Consider the following 15078-nt stretch of genomic DNA (forward strand, 5'->3'; position numbering starts at 1 on the left):
GGACTTTGTTTTATAATACGCTAACTGTTGCCCGCGACTACGCCCGCGTGAAGCGCGCGTCACGTCGTACATAATGGTTCGTTGAATTCCTCAGAATTGTAGTATGAAATAATGTAGAAACAATATAGTATTGTAGTGTAAATATGTTTAAAATATACTGCATGCAATTTAGTTTTTAATATAGTTCTAAGTAAATATATTCCACGGAATAGCGTAACGCACGCTCCTCCGTGACTCTCTGATGATGTATATAGATACTAGCTGACCCCGCAAACGTTGTTTTGCCATATATTTTACTAATCCCCTTAATCCCCCCCTTTTAACTTAGTAGTATGAAAAATAGATGTTGTTCGATTCTCAGACCTACCCAATATGCACACAAAATTTCATGAGAATCGGTCAAGCCGTTTCGGAGGAGTTTAACTAGAAACTTCGCGACACGAGAATTTTATATATGAGATAAGTCAATTGTCAATAAATAAATAAAATAATAATTATACAGTTTTTTTTGTTTGTGACAGTCACAAAGTGTTCATTGCTCGCTATGTAACAACTAAATGTAATTTTTTTTATTTTCATTGGACCTTTTTCGTTTTGATTTTTCAACATCATAAAATAACTGAGAGTACGGAATGGATAAATGGTTATATAGGTTAGTATAAATAAATGATTGTTGTGTTTCTGTGGTGAGTAAGGTGACCAGAGCTCCTGGGGGAGATTCGGGGTAAGATCGGCAACACGTTTGCAATGCTTCTGGTAATCGCTTACCATCAGGTGAGCCGTACTCTTGTTTGGCGACCTAGTTGTATAAAAATATTATAAACATTTATCATGTCTTATTTTTATCATAACAGTTGGGATAATTTTTTTATATTATCTCATCTGTTATGCTACGAAAAGAGATACATTTTTTCGATTTTGGAATATTTTTATTTTATTAATCGTTGTAGCGTAATATTTTATAGATCGCTTTCGTCAATGAATTGGCTCTCAAATATCATATCATATATTATGTTAATACACTTAGGTTAAGATGGTTTGCCTTCCTATTTGAATTATTCCTATTTGAATTTAAATACCAATGGTCAAACTGATTATCTGTACATTTGTACCGTTTATCCTCCGGTACAGAAACATATCTTGGAATACTTCATTTTAAATACAAATCATATAATTGATAAACATAGCTCCTTTAACATAATCGTTCTTGGGGATTTTAACTTGGGTGGTCTGTGTTGGAACTAAACGACTGGCACTGCACTGACTTCGATAACAACGAATTTGTTGAATAACATGATTACTGATTTAATGTCATTAAATGCTCTTACACAGTATAATTGTTGTAAAAATAATAAAAATCGCGTTTTAGACCTAGTAATTAGCTCTCTGGTTATCTCCCGATTGAGCGAAAGCAAGGACCCTCTTTCCGGGATAGAAAAATTACAACCTCCTATTGAGTTTTCCGTTAAAATTAACTTTCAGGAAAAGCTCGAATCTTGTATTGGTGCTAGGTTCCGCTTACAAAGCTGACTATGACAAAATTACAAGTGCCCTGAATAATATTCTTGGGAGAAGAAATTGTCGAGTTATGATTGCTGTTCTCAGAATTATCATTGCTAAACATGTGCCCAAATCCAAAACACGGTCTAGTAAATATCCGCTATGGTTTTCTGCAGCACTGATAAAAGTCATCAATGAAAAATTTAAATATCGTAAAAATGGCAACCCTCGTGATTTAATTACTTTTAAGTTGCTCAGGGAGCGTTGCGCGAAGCTTCATAATCTAAACTATAAATTGTATTTGAATAGCCTGGAAACAACTTTGTCTTCAAACCCTAAACTTTTTTGAAGCTTTATCAAGCGCAAAAAGGGTAAGTCAATTTCCTATCCTGGCACGATGTCCTTAGATGGCGCAGTGGCTTCTTCCGGACCTGAATAAATGATATGGAATGATAATATCATAAATAACGGTTCGTTATTAAACAGGTTTGTTATTTTTGTTGGCGTCCTGTCGTGTTGGGGCATTGGCGCGTTGGCACGTTGGCGCATTGGCGTGTTGGCGTGTTGGCGCATTGGCGTGTTGGCGTGTTGGCGCCTTGGCGTTTTGGCATGTTGGCGTATTGGCGTGTTGGCGTATTGGCACATTGCCGTGTTGGCGTGTTGGCGTGTTGGCGTGTCGGCGTGTTGACGTATTGGCGTGTTGGCGTGTTGGCGTGTTGGCGTGTTTGCGTGTTGGCGTATTGGCACATTGGCGTGTTGGCGTGTTGGCGCATTGGCGTATTGGCGTGTTGGGGTGTTGGCGTGTTGACATGTTGGCGTGTTGGGGTTTTGGCATGTTGGGGTGTTGGCGTATTGGCGTATTGGCGTATTGGCGTGTTGGCGTGTTGGCGTGTTTGCGTATTGGTGTGTTGGCATGTTGGCGTGTTGGACTGTTGGCGTATTGGCGTGTTGGCGTGTTGGCACATTGCCGTGTTGGCGTATTGGCGCATTGGCGTATTGGCGTGTTGGCGCATTGGCGTATTGGCGTGTTGGCGTGTTGGCATGTTGGCGTGTTGGCGTGTTGGCGTTTTGACGTGTTGGTGTGTTGGCGTATTGGCGTGTTGGAGTGTTGGCGTGTTGGCGTATTGGCGTGTTGGCGTGTTGGCGGATTGGCACATTGGCGTGTTGGCGTGTTGGCGCATTGGCGTATTGGCGTGTTGGCGTGTTGGCGTATTGGCGTGTTGGCATGTTGGCGTGTTGGACTGTTGGCGTGTTGGCGTATTGGTATATTGGCGTGTTGGCGTATTGGCACATTGGCGTGTTGGCGTGTTGGCGCATTGGCGTATTGGCGTGTTGGGGTGTTGGCGTGTTGACGTGTTGGCGTGTTGGGGTTTTGGCATGTTGGGGTGTTGGCGTATTGGCGTGTTGAAGTGTTGGCGTGTTGGCGTATTGGCACATTGGCGTGTTGGCGCATTGGTGTATTGGCGTGTTGGCGTATTGGCGTGTTGGCATGTTGGCGTGTTGGACTATTGGCATGTTGGCGTGTTGGCGTGTTGGGGTGTTGGGGTGTTGGCGTATTGGCGTATTGGCGTGTTGGCGTGTTGGCGCATTGGCGTGTTGGCATGTTGGCGTATTGGCGTGTTGGAATGTTGACGTGCTGGCGTATTGGCGTTTTGGCGTGTTGGCGTGTTGGCGTATTGGCACATTGGCGTGTTGGCGTGTTGGCGCATTGAGGTATTGGCGTGTTGACGTGTTGGCATGTTGGAGTGTTGGCGTGTTGGCGTGTTGGAGTTTTGGCATGTTGGCGTTTTGACGTATTGGCGTGTTTAAGTTAAGCGGACAGTAAAAAAGTCGATGTTTCCGATTGTAGTAATTTTCCAATATGCAATGAAACAAAACTAATGAATGAAAACTATTGCTAACGGGCGTCAGATGTAGCCTGGACGATGACCACTGACTACTGCGCTCAGTCAGGCGTTATACACATTAATATAATTTATATGTAGAAAGCCGGTAGAGATAACTCTAGAAGAAGTCTCTTCCAGCTAACCTGCGGTACTTGTTTTATTTATTTTTTATTTTATTAATGGACTTTCATTTGGACAAAATATCTGTGTTGTTACGGCAATAAAATATATAGCCGCCCCCTATCTTCCCGTGGGTGTCGTAAGAGGCGACTAAGAGATAACATAGTTCCACTACCACCTTGGAACTTAAAAAGCCGACCGGTGGCGGGATAACCATCCAACTGCTGGATTTGAAATACACAGGCTGAAGACGAACAGCAGCGTCTTCGGTGCGACAAAGCTAGCCCTGCGGTCACCAATCCGCCTGCCTACCGTGGTAACTATGGCAAACACACATGAGGAGCTTGAACTTGCGGAGGCCTATGTCCAGCAGTAGACTGTATCAAGCTAAAGTGAAGATGATGATGATGATGATGAACACGGAATCGACTATCTGTTTAAGCATTATATCAAGGCAGTCAGTCAGTCCACTGCTGGACAAAGGCTTCACTGAGTTCGCGCAAGACATCCCGGTTTTCCGCAATATAACAAGTCACAAAGTTTTCCCGGCAAACTTCCAGTTAAACTCAAAATCTCATCAAAATCGGCTTAGTCGTTCCGTAAACCTTCCTCTTGAAGCCCTCTCTCCATTGATAAAACCGCATGAAAAGCCGTTCAGTAAATTTTGAGGGTATCGATCACATACACTTTTGGGGACTTATGGTTATAATACACTAACTGTTGCCCGCGACTACGTTCGCGTGGTTATGAAGATATGCATTACTATCAAGATGTTTAAGCAAATTATTTTTTTATTTCAGTCACTTGAAATGCTTATCACGCTGAGTAATTTTTTAAAAGGCACAATTTAGTATAATTTATTAGTTATTTTTATAAAACCTCTCTATACACCACATTTTTAGTTTTATTTTCAGGCTGCAGTATAAATAACCTAGCAGGCGAACTTATAGCTGCTGTATATGTTTCATATAAACTATCAACCCCAAGCCCTTAGCAGTGGAATATCAAAAAATCCGTTCTTAGCGGACGTTTACTAACTATAATTTACCTCCCTGCTAAATTTCATCTTTGTCCATCCTGGATGGATGGACCATCCAGCGGTTTTTGAGTTCTCGTGATGAGTGAGTCAGTGACCTTTCTCTTTTATATATATAGATTACGATGCATTATTTGGACTCCTTTTCACCATCTATAGAGCATACATTTTAAATTTCGTCTCTTACTTTAAAAACATAGGCCTTTCATACAAACTTCCGACCCCGTTTTATCCTCTTAGGTGTCGAGTTTCGTAAAATTCGTTCTTAGCGGATGTTTACGCCCTATAAGGAACCTACCTGCCAAATTTCAAGTTTTTAGGTGTTATAGTTTCGGAGATTTCCTGATGAGTGAATCAACCTACGATCCCCCGATTTAACCCCAAAAGGGAGTTAATTTCTAAAGGTATATTATTTGGACACCTTTTCATCATCTATAGAGCATACATTTTAAATTTCAAGTCTCTTACTTCTAAAACATAGGACTTTCATACAAACTTCCAACCCCCGTTTTACCCCCTTAGAGGTCGAGTTTCGTAAAATCCGTTCTTAGCGGATATTTACGCCCTATAAGAAACCTATGTGCCAAATTTCAAGTTTATAGCTGTTATAGTTTTGGAGATTTCGTGATGAGTAAGTCAACCTACCATCCCCCGTTTCAACCCCAAAAAGGAGTTGATTTGTAAAGATACATTATTTGGACACCTTTTCATCATCTATAGAGCATACATTTTAAATTTCAAGTCTCTTACTTCTAAAACATAGGACTTTCATACAAACTTCCAACCCCCGTTTTACCCCCTTAGAGGAGCGAGTTTCGTGAAATCCGTTCTTAGCGGATGCCTACGTCTTATAAGGAGCCTATCTGCCAAATTTCAAGTTTGTAGGTGTTATAGTTTTGGAGATTTCGTGATGTGTAAGTCAACCTACCATCCCCCGTTTCAACCCCAAAAAGGAGTTGATTTGTAAAGATACATTATTTGGACACCTTTTCACCATCTAAAGAGCTTACATTTTAAATTTCAAGTCTCTTACTTCAAAAACATAGGACTTTCATACAAACGTCCAACCCCCGTTTTACCCCCTTAGGGGTTGAGTTTCGTAAAATCCGTTCTTAGCGGATGCCTCCGTCTTATAAGGAGCCTATCTGCCAAATGTCAAGTTTGTAGGTGTTATAGTTTCGGAGATTTCCTGATGAGTGAATCAACCTACGATCCCCCGATTTAACCCCAAAAGAGAGTTAATTTCTAAAGGTATATTATTTGGACACCTTTTCATCATCTATAGAGCATACATTTTAAATTTCAAGTCTCTTACTTCTAAAACATAGGACTTTCATACAAACTTCCAACCCCCGTTTTACCTCCTTAGGGGTCGAGTTTCGTAAAATCCGTTCTTAGCGGATGCCTACGTCTTATAAGGAGCGTACTTGCCAAATTTCAAGTTTGTTGGTGTTATACTTTCGGAGATTTCGTGATGAGTGAGTGACCTTTCGCTTTTATATATATTATTATAGATTATAGATATATATGTATATATATTTAATGTTATTTATTTATGCAAATATCAATTCCATAAATTAACAATGTATATATTACGTTACGTACGTTTACGTTATTATGTTAAACATTAAATGTTGTTTTGATATCATTGGTTAATATCAAAGTAAATACATATTTATTTTTATTCTATATATTGTCCTAGAAAACGTGTTTTATAAAATTATTACACATTAAAAGTAGAGCCGTTTTAAATTTGATGTCCAGTGACAAATCTAACATTGACTTTCAAATGAGGAAGTTTTAGTGAAAACTCGTCTGTTCACAGCGTCAATAGCAAAGTGGACACGAGTGAAATAGCTTTAAAATGAAATAAATAATTCTGCGGCGAGCTGTAAACTAATAACATTTAACGCCTCACTGACGGTGATGAGTTTGTTCAAATAAAACAATTTAAACCTCCGGTCCAAATTGATTTAATCTATTTTATATTCTAGGCTGTTTGAATTTCATTAAGTTCTTGTTTCTTTAGGTCAGACGGAATGTAAGTGTGCTTTTAATTTAGATAAAGACTTGTTGCCTATCACTTAAATAACATTGATTTTGCTCCGAAAATTGAGTGAACATTCTTGAAGACTTTAAGTGTTTGAATCTATAAATAGTTTGTAGTAATACAACAATATATATTTTATAAAATGATTTTTTTATGTATATACCTTTTTAGTATAGAACTTTATAACTTTTATAACAATATAATACTTTTTATATAAGAAGATAAGAGAACATTATCGAAGATTTGTTTAAAAATAGAGCGGGTCGGCTCTTACGAATTTATTTTGGTCTTACATCTTTCTATATTTATTAATTTTAAGTAATCCTGACACACCAATGACCTAGCTAGCTAGCTAAAATATTTATAATTTTAATAATATGAACTTTAAAACAAAATTAGATCATTACAAATTTAAAAAATATATATAATTAAAAAACATTCAAAAAAAAAAAAAAAAATTAGATCATTACATTTCAAAATGCTTTAATAGTATTCATTATTTTGTGCTTGCTGTACATGACAAAAGTGAATAACATAAGGTACATATGCTTCTCACTAAAGTTTCCGATAGTAATATTATCTAACACGATGTTCTTTGGTGTAACATATGAAGAAAACTTTACTTATTTCGCAATATAGAGACAACAGACAAAGTAAATAATATAGGAAAAGGATCCACAGACGTCAAAAGCCGAAAAATCTTGTAGCATACCGGAAATACCGGCAAAGTACGGTACTATTTTTCAACCATTTTAGAACGTGCTTTGAAATAGACTGAAAAGATATTTTGAGATATAAAAGCAAAGAAAAAGAGAAAATGTTTCAACTATGTGTATTTCAATGTTGTGACCTGCTGGTGGTCTTTTTATGTTTTTAAAACTTCACGGCATACAGTACACTTTATATCATGAGCGGTTTTTTAGATGTATGACCCTTTTAAGTAGCTTTATGTTTATTTTTATGTTAAAAATAACGTAACCAAAGTGTTTTAAGGAAGAGAATACTTAACGTCTTAGGTAGTTTGCAAAACAGCTTTATTATTATTATTCATTTCACAGGATTAAGTTTTATATTAAGTAGTTCTACAATAACTTTTTAATTAATCATTTGAATTTTATATATATATTTGTGATCTAATATAATTAGTGAACTATTTTATCTTTAAAAACAGATAGACAATAAATAAACGCTCCACGCTCAACGCCCACCAGTAGGATTTTCTCCTGTATCGGGATCACTCAACAAACATCTCTATTAGCAATACATATGTTTGTCATGTGCGGGGATCGAACCTGCAACCGCTAGCACAACAGCCAGTGCTGTGGCCGTTGCAGTTCCAGTGTTGTTGCTTTGTTTTAAAACACAAACAAGATACTTTTTGTAAGATCAGTTCGGTTTTCAATTAAATAAACTCGGGTCACAAAAATTATCACCGATTTATTTCACTGCTTGATTCGTTCACATTGAAATATTCTCCAAGACTCTATATATTATTATATATTATTGTCCAAGACTGACATTACAAAGTGATTATTCTTACATTTAACTTCTTATTCCAAACTAACCTACAGGCACCATTCACTTTAAACATTGCTACATATAAATAATCGATACTAATAATAATTATTCTAGTTAATATTGATATTATTACTTGATTATAACAATATTAATACTTGGTTCTAATAAAATTGATTTATACTCGATTCTAACATTTTCTACATTGAAGAATTTAGTCACATATTTATAATTATAGTTGGTAAATTTATAAAAAAAAACTACTTTCGGCTAAAAAATGTCTCCTACTTAGACTTTATAAGACATCAATATAATTGACATACAATTTGGTTGAGACACTCGGGTCGGAGCTCGTTTGTATTTCAGCCCTTCGAATCTCATAAGCCCAAGTAATAAGAGCAGATCTCTGCTGTCAGAAGTTTCATAACAGTATTAAGATTAATCAAATTCTGAAAATATATATTTAGAATAAATTCCTAATACATTAATGTTTTTGAATAAGTTAATAACTTGGTAAATTCATTTCAATTATAACCTCACTGGGATATATTCTGTTAATCTTCTTTAAAAAACTGCAAAAACCAGTAAAGAAAGGTTTTTCATCTGATAAAATTAACGTTATGAACGTAATATATTTAGATAAAATTAGTCAAAAAGATTAAAATAAAACTGTTTTAGAAATGTTATCATCTCTATTATTATTTTCAACATATTTATTTAAATTTAAATACATAATAGCACTTCAATATATGACTTTACATATTCTTAATATACCTGTTCGTTGGAAATTATGAAAAATGTGCCGTAACGTGACCCTGTTATATTTTATTTCTGATAATATTTGACGCAGAGTGGTTATTAGATTTGCATTGCTAATGTTTAAATTTATGCGGAGACACGCTAGATTGTGCTGGATTATCTCTGCTCTTGACAAAAGGCGTTAATCCGCAATCGCAATAAAATTATTACAATAAAAATTCGTTATTTTATGCGGCAGCAAAAGTGGTTTATTTAACAGTATTTAAACGGAATAAGTATATAAAACTATCGCTACACAACGAAAAAAAATTTACTAAAAAACTTTTTTCCAACGGGAATTTATTCAAACAAGTGTTTAGAATACACCATATTTCAAAAAAAAAAAACAATATTTAATACTAAAAAAATTTATTTTGTGGGACGTACTCGCTTTGACGGCGGCGCACGCATGCCTTAGCACATGCCCGGAGCCCTATTTTCATATTTCATTAAAATTATAAATAATAGAGATATAACTCTGGAAGTGAGGAATTTTTATTGCAAATTTTCTCCTATTTAAGGATATATTTTTTAAAACTCCTGGAATAATAGTTTCGGATTTATTAACAAAAACTAAATTAATTTTTTCGCAACTTACTTTGTTAATAACTTTTGCAATTTTTTGCGTGCTAGAAAATCCTTAAGACCCATTTTTAACCGACTTCAAAATATTGTGGAGGTTCTTAATTCGATTTTTTTATATGATACCTCAGAACTTTTGATTGAGTAAACCGGTGTTTTTTTTTAATCGACAGCTGGTACATGTCGTATAGTCTCATTTAAATTTCATCGAGATCTGATGAGTGCTTTTTGAGTAATCTTTGATAACGCGTATCTACTTGACATTTTTGCGTTTACCTACGTTGTATTACTTGTCTAAGTAATTAAAGCCAGTTTTTGTTTTCTTTCGAATGAGGTATGGCTCATATTTTTAGGAGTTGTATCTATATTTAACACGTTTTTGAACTTGTTTACTAGACATAGGTTAAGAATTGTATATAAACAACGGATACCCATGACATTATTTAATGCTTAAAGCAAAAACTTAGAAGGAAACAAAAAACAAAAGGAGGTTACTCATTTTATAAATTTAAATGTAACAAAAAATGTAGTATAATAATACTTTGGTCAAACTAACATTCAGGTCAGAAAAATTACATTCTCATTTACCTATTGGTCTGTAACATCTCGTCTTAAATCATAATTTTCGATAAATTTATCCAATTTACTTTTTTATTATGTGAGACAAGAGGCTATGTGTTGTAGTGGTGTACAACATTATGCTATGGCAAACGGGATTGCAATTTACGCCATAAAAGCAAAGAAATAAGGTATGTATCGTTGGCAAAATTGCCGCTTTTATAATAGTGACACAATCGGCTCTCTCTTAAAATTAATCTAAATTTGCAATTTTTCAAATTATGTTCTTTTACGGATTTTAATTTTATTACTTTTTTCTTCATTTTTAAAACCTTTGTGATGTTACGTTTATTTTAAGGGTTAAAACTTTTAATTAACATAAATTAAAGTTTGTTAGAAGAATGAGGGTTTCGTTTGATGGACCAGTGTTGGTAATTTTAATTAACTTTTACAGGAAATTTTTCGACCCAAAGATGCTGATTTATTACGGTATGGTATTTTTATATACGTTAAAAGAACTTTTAATAAAGTAGATATTTCTTTATTTCGAGACTACATAATTTGTTACTGTACAAAATTTTAAAAATAATAGTATGTCCTTAATATTTAAGTTATAAATATTTATTTTTACTTTTAATTTGAACAAGCCCGTTAGCGCAGTTTGTAGTGTCTGCTTTCAGCTCCGTGGGTTGTGAATTCGATTTCCGCTTGAGTCTGGGTGTAATGTAAGTATATATTTATAAATATGTACTATTTATAAGTATATTTATTGAAAAAAAAAATCTAGCTATATCAGTTGGCTGTTACCTGTAACACAAGCATTAAGTTGTTAACCTTAGGAAAAGATGACTATGTGTGTATGTTAAAGATATAAAAAAAAGATATTAAATTTTTATTAATTTTAATTGATCGAATTTTAATCTCGTGAGGGTACCTCTGTGGTCGGTATAACATTGGGTCCGTACAACTTCAACTTTAATAATTGTGTTTGCTCGCAAACGAAAAAAAACCGACTTTAATTACATCGACGAGTAATACAACGTAGATCGAGGAAAAAATAGTCAAGTAACTACGCGTTATCAAAAATTACTCAAAAAGTAGTTATCAGATCTAAATAAAATTTATATGTATGACAAACATCAGCTTTCGATTAAATTAAAAATTATTAAAATCGGTACACCCAGTAAAAAGTTATTGCAGATTTTCGAGAGTTTCTCTCGATTTCTCTGGGATCCCATTATCAGATCCTGGTTTTCTTATCATGGTATAAATTAGGGATATCTTCTTTCCAACAAAAAAAGAATTATCAAAATCGGTACACCCAGTAAAAAGTTATTGCGGATTTTCAAGAGTCCCCCTCGATTTCTCTGAGATCCCATCATCAGATCCTAGTTTCCTTATCATGGTACTAAACTAGGGATATCTCCTTTCAAAAAAAAAGAATTATCAAAATCGATACATCCAGTAGAAAGTTATGCGGCATAATACAACGTAGGTCGACGAAAAAAGCGTCAAGTAAAAACGTATTATTAGATATAGCTCGAAAAGTAGTTGTTAGATCTCAAATAAATTTAAATGGGACCAATTGACATACACCACCTTTCGATTAAAAAAAAATTGTTGAAATCGGTCCACCCGATCAAAAGTTCTGATGTAACATAAAAAAAAGGACAGTCGAATTGAGAACCTCCTCCTTTTTTGGAAGTCGGTTAAAAAATAATATAGACGATCGATAAAGGCAAATAGTGCATCCGAACACCGTGCCTAGATCGATTTCGCGAGTGTGAGTGTTATTTTAAGCTAAAGTGTTCAAAAACTATCCCAAAAACATTTAAACCCTTACACAGACTAAGCTTTCCGTAACGTTTTATTGGAGTGCAAAAACTGAAATAAACTGTGATTTTAGTGAAAAATAGACCTAAATAAGCTATTAAAGTGGAACATAATATCTTGTAATACAAAACAACTATAACTATATTAAATTATTAATATAAGGTTTATAAAAGTATAAAAATAGCTTGTGAGGGTGGACTTAAAATAATTTGTAAACGTAATTTAAAGAAGTACCTAGTTTACGAGCCAACAAGGATTGTATTATACGCATAATTCATACTAGATCGTTCAATAAGTCCCGAGACTAACATGGAAATGGCGCATATATTAAAAACTCTTTTGATTTTTAAAAAGTACTGGCTATCAATACAAGAATATGTGTCAAATTTTTAAAAATGGAACAATAAAATTATTGATTTTGAAACATTTAAGCGACGCTACGGTTGTAATTTCGATACAATGGAAAAAAACGAGTTTCGCGTGTTGATAAAACATTGTTTTTTAATGGGAAAAAATACCGTTGAAGCACAGCAATGGCTTATAAAATGTTATGCAGGATCAGCTCCCTCTAAAGCACCCATTTGTCGGTGGTATGCCGACTTCAAACGCGGTCGCATGGACACCAATGATGGGGAACGCTCAGGTCGTCCAAATGAAGCAGTGACTCAACAAAATATTAACCAAGTCCTCAAAATCGTATTGGAAGATCGGAAGGTAAAAGTGCGAGAGATAGCAGAGATAGTGAAGATTTCAGCTGGTAGTGTTTTCACTATTTTACATAAAAATTTGGCCATGAAAAAGCTTTTTTCTAAGTGGGTGCCGCGTTTGCTTACAACTAATCAAAAGGAACAACGTATCAATGATTCAGAGCGATGTTTGGCGCTGATGAATCATAATAAAAATGATTTTTTACGTCGGTATGTAACAATGGATGAAACCTGGATATACCATTTCACTCCGGAATCCAATCGGCAGGCAGCGGAGTGGAGAGCGGCTGGTGAAAGCCGCCCGAAGCGTCCAAAGACTCAGAAATCGGCCGCTAAGGTTATGGCGTCTATATTTTGGGATGCGCATGGAATACTTTTCATCGACTACCTTGAAAAGGGGCAAAATATAAATAGTGACTATTACATGTGCTTATTGGAGCGATTGAAGTACGAAATTGCGGATAAACGGCCTCACATGAACAAAAAGAAAGTGGTGTTTCACCAGGACAACGCGCCTTGTCACAAGTCCGTGAGAACGATGGCCAAAATTAACGAATTGGGCTTCGAATTGCTTCCTCATCCCCCTTATTCGCCAGACTTGGCCCCCAGCGATTACTGGCTGTTTGCAGACCTCAAAAAAATGCTTCAGGGTAAGAAATTTGACTCAAATAGTGAAGTTATCGCAGCAACGGAGGCTTATTTTGAAGCCAAAGACAAATCGTTCTACACACATGGGATAGAAAAGTTAGAAAAGCGTTGGAGGGACTGTATCGCTCTTGGAGGAGACTATGTTGATGAATAAAAATTAATTTTATAAAAAAGACCTTTTTTTAGCACTTAGTCTCGGGACTTATTGAACCACGTGTTAACGATCTGTAAGACGCATGTGGCCTAATATAAAACAACAACAAGAAAGAACAAATATCGTTGACGAGCCCAGTTCAAACCTCGCATGAACTGAAGTAAAGAATGAGAATAATAAAATATTTATATTATTTTGTTTTCTGTTTGAGAATCTTTGTTTACTAAAATAAATATCGATTATTGTAATTAATCCAATCCAAGATGAAAGAAATAAAAAAGATTTTAGAAAACATGTAACAAGACATACGACAGCAAAAAGACGAAATGTTAGAAATGAAAGAAGACTTGAAAAATACAATCAATAAGAATATTAATGAGAAATTTAAACAATTACAAGAAAAAAAATGAAGTTATTGAGGAAAAAATTCAGGAACTGTGTGCCATAACAAATAATTTTGTAAAACATATCAGACGAAAGAACTTGGTCATGTTCGGAGTGGAAGAAGATGAAAAATCCTATTATGAATTAGAAGAATAATTAAGATAATAAATACATACTTCGACGTTAAGTACACCAGCAACAACATAGAAGATGTTAGAAGAGCAGGGGAAAAGGCAATAAGGTTAGACCCGTCATAATATCATTTAGTACAATGGGCCTAAAATTAAAAATTCTAAAAAACGGAATATGTTTACGCAACACAAATTATTTTATAAAAGAGGACTTTACACTGGAGGTCAAAAACAAGCGCAGAGAGTTACGAACCCAACTAAAAATAGAAAGAGACTTGGGTAAAACAGCATTTATTAAATATGATAAACTGATTGTACTGGACAACATTTAAAACACCTCTCACCAATATACAAATAAGAGAACCCTATCTGAATCTCCAGAACTTCCTACTATCAACCACCAAAGAGGAAAACAAATAAAAAAACAACCACTAAAGAAAAATAAACCTGCCAACAATAAGGACTTATTTATACAAAAATAAAGATTAACTTTCACACCCACAAACAACAACCAAGACCATTGCAACAAAATACAATATAGCAGCCACAGACAAGCCCTCCTCATCTATATCTCCCAGTACGGCCGGTCACCGAGGGAGAGTTTGACCATAACCCTCCAAAGAAATACAGACAAAAACTGGATTGAAGTAGCAAAGATGAAAGAATTTTAGCATTCTTTGGAGGAGGCTTTTACTCGAAGGGGCTCCATACATAATTTATATACATAGTGGATAGTTGCTAAATGAAAAAAAAAATACTAATGAACGGAATGTAAATTTGTAAAAGGCAATCGCAAAATCTATTTACTAAAAAAAAATAGTATATAATGAAATTTATTGTAAATTTATATAACTGAGTTGTAATTATTTATAATTGATTTGTAAAAGTAGTGATAGTTGGTATGATATTGTTATTGCTTTGCTTGTTAGTTGTACTGGTATCAATGGTTGGTAAAAAAATTGCTTTTAATATATATGATTGTATAAAAACAAAAAAAAAAACAAAAAACATAAAAACATGAACTGATTGAATATATTGATTAATTGTATGAGAAATTGTAAAAAACCAAATGTTATATTTATTTGCTACAAAATATTATTAAAAATGTATTAATATTTCTATAATATAACTGGTTGTTAAAGTATATAAGTGTTTGGTAATTATTTATAATTGACT

At 34.6% G+C, this 15078-nt stretch overlaps 1 protein-coding gene across 1 annotated transcript in view; it reads right to left on the bottom strand.

Annotated features, from left to right (window-relative positions):
* LOC123661686 (sodium channel protein 60E) overlaps positions 1–15078 on the bottom strand; it is a 167558-nt gene that overhangs the window by 58946 nt on the left and 93534 nt on the right. The gene's annotated exons all lie outside the window — the stretch shown is intronic.

The sequence above is a fragment of the Melitaea cinxia genome, chromosome 17, assembly GCF_905220565.1.
Source record: "Melitaea cinxia chromosome 17, ilMelCinx1.1, whole genome shotgun sequence".
In the NCBI taxonomy this organism is placed as follows: domain Eukaryota; kingdom Metazoa; phylum Arthropoda; class Insecta; order Lepidoptera; family Nymphalidae; genus Melitaea; species Melitaea cinxia.